Genomic DNA, 6,259 nt, shown 5'->3' with positions numbered 1-6,259 from the left:
TATTAAATATTGTACTGAGTGAATGTACCTGGAGTCTTCTGAGAATTGCAGAGGTCAGTTTTACAGCATTCAGTGCTTGACCTTGCAATTCCGAAGTTCATTGACCTAGAGATGCACTGATCTGCTGGTAAGCAGCTCCTCAAATTGACTTCTTCAACTTTTGTACCACCTGTCAAGAAAAAGGAATACTGTGACCGCAGTGCCAGTGTATCAGACAATTAAGCAATATTATGACACGAGTTGGGGTGGGGATGTGCAAGGATATATCACCACGGCTGTATGAGGCCAAAGGCCGAGTAGCCTACCGAAGGCAATTACAGCAGTGGCGATACCCTTGCACATCCCCACAACCATGAGTGTCATATTGCTTTTATACAACAATTCCATTACCAACTAATATAGTTTAGAGACACCAGAGTATGTTTTTAGAGAGTTATCCGATTTCTTCTTATTATTACAGTGCATGAAAATGCACTGTACTGTTCTTCCTAGGCAACTTCAACAACTTCTTCTTCTTCTTATTATTATTATTATTCCGCTTACCACTTTTTCCATACGCAATTTCTCTTGAACAGTTTAACTTCATTCAAACTTTGTAACGTAGGTCTTCAAACAGATCGGGTTGGTATGACTTTTCAACTTTGAAACTTTTATACTTTTTAAACTATTAAAGAAAAACTTTTTAAAAATCCCCATAGACTTAACATTGCCGATTGTGACATCATAATACGGCCGGTAAGCAATTAGAATCCTATGGCAGGTGTTCAGGCCACCTGCAGCCTCAGGCTTTAACCCTTAGAACCCCAAGCTGTTTTTAGGGCATTTTCACTACCTTTATTCATAAGGATTTATTCTGGTCATTGTAAGTGCCACACACACATATTATATATTGTTTTTTTCAGCAGAGTCTAGGCTACCCAGATCTGCCATCATTTCATGTATTAGTACTAGCATTGATTTTATTTTGATTTTTAAAGAATTAAAATATAAAAATCATATTATAAAAATTCTTATATTTTGACCTGTATCTCACCACAGCAAGCTCATAGCTCTACATGCATTTCATGTGTGTGTAGGGCTGACTGTCCTGAAACGGGCAATATAATTGCCATGTTGGAGGGATACTCTGGGGCTGAGCAATTTACAGAAATATGTGGTGTGTGATTTACGGAAATAAATGCCATTTTTTATTTAGCGATGAAAAATGACCATTCTGCGCTCCATATATTGTGACACAAACTGATCTGACCTGACTTGACCCAAGTTTGCCTGTTAGCATGTGTGACTATGGTGTATGCACTCATGATGATTCTCAACTTTTTACTGCATTGCCATGGACAAAGTAAAGGCAAAAAAGGTGTTTCTTTGTTGAACAAATTGGGATGCAATGTGAGCCTTGAATTGGATGCCATGCAGGAATTTGCTAGGATCTCAAAACCGGATTATGAACATGTTTTGCCATAGAGAAACACACAATGATAGCGTTGGATTATAAACATGCTTTGCCACAAAAACAGACAAAAACTCCAGCTGTCCAGCTGTGTCTGTCTCCTCTTTCATCTAACATGCATGCATGGCATATATATCCGATCACGGGTCCGCGAGTAATTACTCCGAGAGTAATGGGTGTGCAGCGTTAGTTTGTGTACATGACGTTAATATTTTGCAGTCACTTCGTCTGTTTTTATAAGCCAGAAAGATCGATATCCATGGTACCAATGGATAGCCCTGTTTCTCCTCTTTCATCTGATATGCTTGCCATATCTATGCGATCACGGTTTCGCGAGTAATTCAAACGAGAGTAATGGGTGCGCAGGTGAACGCAGAGAAGTATAGACTGTAAATATAATGCAATTTAATTTCATGATTTTTTTTTTTTATTTTCATACTTGATCGCACAGACAAGTGCGTAGTCTCTTTGGAAAGCCCCACTTATTCTCTGTCATGCAATAAAGGTTTTATCTCGTTGCGATGAACAGTCGCGGAGCAATGTAACAGAGAAGAAAGGGTGTGTTTTTTGACGCACTTTGCGTCAATCGGGTTCTAAGGATTTAAGCATACAATCTGGGTCAATTAAGACTACACATCCTATTCAACTGTTTCCTCTGCCCAAAACTGTTTCAAAATAAAAGTCCTCACTACAATAATCCACTGTTAAACAATGTAACCCATTAACCCTTTACCCGCCAAAGTCGCAAAATTGCGACAAACAACGTCACTGATTAAAACAGACGATAGACGCGAGTACAGTGCAAAATCTCATTTGTACTCTTGACCACTAGTTGGCAGACACCCAGAGCTTCGATTCAAGCTCAACCTTTTTTTTCAAAGTTTTCAGGAAGCATGTGAAAAACACGCGAGAAACACACGAAGAAGACGTGCATTTCCTCCATAACGCGGAAGTGATGCGGGCCATAGTTTTGCACAAATTGAAGCAGAAATACACTAAATGTTGAAAAAAAAAAAATCACGTGTGATGAAGTCTCGGGTCTTTTTTTCATCTATTCTGATTCTAAAGGATAAAATCTGCATTTTGGAGGATATGATCGATCGTCTATTGGCAGTGATAGTCACGGAGCGTCTGTGAATGGAGGTGCGTCATTTGAGTCTTTCCGACAGTGTTCACTAAGCATACCACGCTTATGTTGACCCTCTGCCCAACGTAGCTGAAGGTGCCAGTGGTAAAGGTGATGAGTGTCCGTAATGGACGTAGTAAAGACAGCAGGGGTAGTAAAAATAGGGCTCTGAAGAACTACAAAGTCACCCGCGATAGGAACTGATTTGACCAGGCTACTTTATTGTATAGTAGAATAAGGTTTGTGGTAATAGTAATAGTTTACTATTGTTGGTTTACATGTGACTGCTTTCCTGTTCAGGTGTTATGTGGGTGAAATGACAAAAAAGTAAGCAAAACTGCTCAAATATATGTTCAACATCCAGTATTTACTGAAATGTGCATAATTCGAGGTGGTTGTCATTCAGTGACGTCATAATATGCAAATTAGATGTGTAAATTTACCCCCTTCATAAACTTTTGTTCATACTCAATGATTTTCACATTTACAATAGGACTTTATCTCTGACCACTTTCAAGCCATGGCCTTTTGAAATTTTGATGTAAAAATCGAATTATGTTTTTTTTTTTTTTTTTTTTTACCTGGCGCCTAAAGGGTTAAACTACTGAACTTTTTACATTCAACTTTTAAACGGTCTACTTTTAAACTATCTATCTATTAAACTAGCTGTCTATCAACAACTTTTAAACTATCTACATTCAACTTTTAAACTATATACATTCATTAGCTGTCTATCAACAACTTTTAACTTGTCATCAACTGTCAACACTTTATCAACTTTGACTCCTACCCACTGTAGCTAGTTAGCATGGTTAGCAAAGTTAGCATTGTTAGCAAAACTGCTAAAAATGATTAGCTAGGTTAGCTAAGTAACATGGTTAACATGTTAGCATGCTAGTTAGCATAACTGTTCAAAATGATTAGCTAACAAGCATAGTTATGCTAGTTAGCATTTTAACAAAACTGCTAAAAATGATTAGCTAAGTTAGCTAAGTAACATGGTTAGCATAGTTAGCATGCTAGTTAGCATTTTTAACAAAACTGCTAAAAATGATTAGCTAAGTTAGCTAAGTAACATGGTTAACATAGTTAGCATGTTAATTAGCATAACTACTAAAAATGATAAGCTTGGTTAACTAAGTCACATGGTTAACATAGTTAGCATTGCTAACATAGTTAGCATGTTTAACAAAACTGCTAGAAAATGTTAGTTAAGTTAGCTAAGTAACATGGTTAGCATGTTAGCATTGCTAACACTCCTATAAAACATTAGCTAAGTAGCATGGTTAGCATAGTTAAAAATCTTTGCATAACTGCTAGCAAACATTAGAGCCATTCCAACTTTCAGTCATCAAATATCTACCTATACACAGCCATTAAATTATTTGAATATCAACATTCATTCAACTTCCAGTCTGTCAACAACTTTTAAACTATTTACCTTCAACTTTTAAACGGTCTACTTTTAAACCATCATTAAACTATCTATTAAACTAGCTGTCTATCAACAACTTTTAAACTATCTACATTCAGCTTTTAAACAGTCTACTTTTAAACTATCAACTTTTTATTAAGCTATGCAACCACCATGTCTATCCTAGCATCACCGTAGTAACCATCTCTGTATTATCTGTTTTAACTATACATGATATTTTACATCACAACTTTAGCATTTTCATGCACTGGTAATTCCTTGGAATTGCATTTCTAGTTTTTCTTCTAACTCTTTTTCCGCGTTTAATGCGGCTTCAACCATTTAACGTAGAAACTTCATACAAACTGCGTTACGTAGGTTTTACTTAGGACAGGGGTGGAATGTATTTTTCATATTTGTAACTTTTATACTTTTTGAACTATTAAATAAAAACTACTGAACATTTCCCCATAGACTTAACATTGGCGATTATGATATCACAATAGGGCACTTAGAATCCTATGCCAAGTGTTCCGGCCACCTCCAGCAACTGTCTGTCTCAGGCTTTAAGCATACAATCTGGCTCTCTTAAGACTTCAGATCCTGTTCAACTGTTTCCTCTGTCCACAACTGTTTCAAAATAAAAGTCCCCACTACAATAATTCCCTATTAAATAATTTAACAATTTAAACTAGTCAACTATTTAACTGTTCCAACCGTCATTTGTCATCAACTACGTCTCCCGCCAGCCGTTTCCTCTGCCTACAACTGTTCCAAAATAAAATTCCTCACTACAATAATTCCCTATTAAATAATTTAACAATTTAAACTATCCAAATATTTAATTGTTCAACTATTCCAACTGTCAGTTCTCATCAACTATGACTCCTGCAAACTGTTTCCTCTGCCCACAACTGTTTCAGAATAAAAGTCCTCACTACAAATAGTCCCTAATGGATAATTTAACAATTTAAACTATCCAATTATTTAACTGTTCAACTATTCCAACTGTCAGTTGTCCTCAAGTATGACTCCCGCCAACTGTTTCCTCTGCCCACAACTGTTTCAAAATAAAAGTCCTCGCTACAATAATTCCCTATTAAAATATGGCTGCAAGCAGCAATGCGGGGGCCTAGCAGAGCAGGAATGGCATGAGCAAGCAACCACAGCAAGTTTGATTGCAATTGGATAAAGAATGGCTGAGAAATAAGCTCATTTACTTTGTTACAGTAATTTGGCCCTAGAGGCCAAATTACACCAATGTCCTTGTGCGCTCTCACAATCAGCTACCATGTCCCTCTACCAAGTTTGGACTTCATACACCAAAGAGTTGCTGAGATGTGAGCTCACTTTCTTTATTACAGCACCCCTAGAGGCCAAATGAGACCACTTACCTTGCATGTCCTCACAATCAGCTACTAAGTCCCTGTATCAAGTTTGGATATTATACATCAAAGCGTTGCTGAGATAAGATCTCATTTCCTGTATTGCAGCGCCCCCTATAGAGGCCACATGATGCCAATTTCGTTTCATTTTAACTATCTAACTATTTAACTGTTAAGCCTTTCAAACTGTCAGTTGTCATCAACTATGACTCCCTCTAACTGTTTCCTCTGCACACAACTGTTTCAAAATAAAAGTCCTTATTACAATAATTCACTATTAAATGGTCCAACTTTTTAACTGTTCAACTATTCCAATTGTAAGTTGTCATCAACTAAAACTCCCGCCAACTGTTTCCTCAGTCCTCAACTGTTTCAAAATAAAAGTCCTCACTAATTCTACATTAAATAATTAAACCATTTTAACTGTCAGTTGTCATCAACTAGGACTCCTGCCAACTGTTTCCACTGCCCACAAATGTTTTTAAAATAAAAGTCCTCATTACAATAATTCACTATTAAATGGTTGAACTTTTTAAACTACCCAACTATTTAAAAAAGTTCAGTCATTCCAAATGTCAGTTAACATTAACTCTGACTCCTGCCGACTTTTTTCTCTCTGACCTCCATCTTTTTACTTGGATTATATTTTAAACAATATTTAACAATATTTTATTCAGCAGGCGTTTTTGCATTTTCATGCACTCGTAATTCCCTGGAATTACATTTTCTAGTTTTGATTGTTTTTCAGACCGTCTCCACCACAAAAAACAGTTCCAACTAGAGCTGACAAAGTTGCGTTGCCAGGCAATTAACATTCCACATTGTAGGCTACTTGTTATGGTTATGGTTACGCTTTTGTCCCAATTGTGACATACAAATACAAA

The sequence above is a fragment of the Alosa alosa genome, chromosome 10 (genome assembly GCF_017589495.1).
Source record: "Alosa alosa isolate M-15738 ecotype Scorff River chromosome 10, AALO_Geno_1.1, whole genome shotgun sequence".
NCBI classification, from domain to species: Eukaryota; Metazoa; Chordata; class Actinopteri; order Clupeiformes; family Clupeidae; genus Alosa; species Alosa alosa.
The sequence above is the reverse complement of the archived record's forward strand: the minus strand, read 5'-3'. Positions refer to the sequence as shown.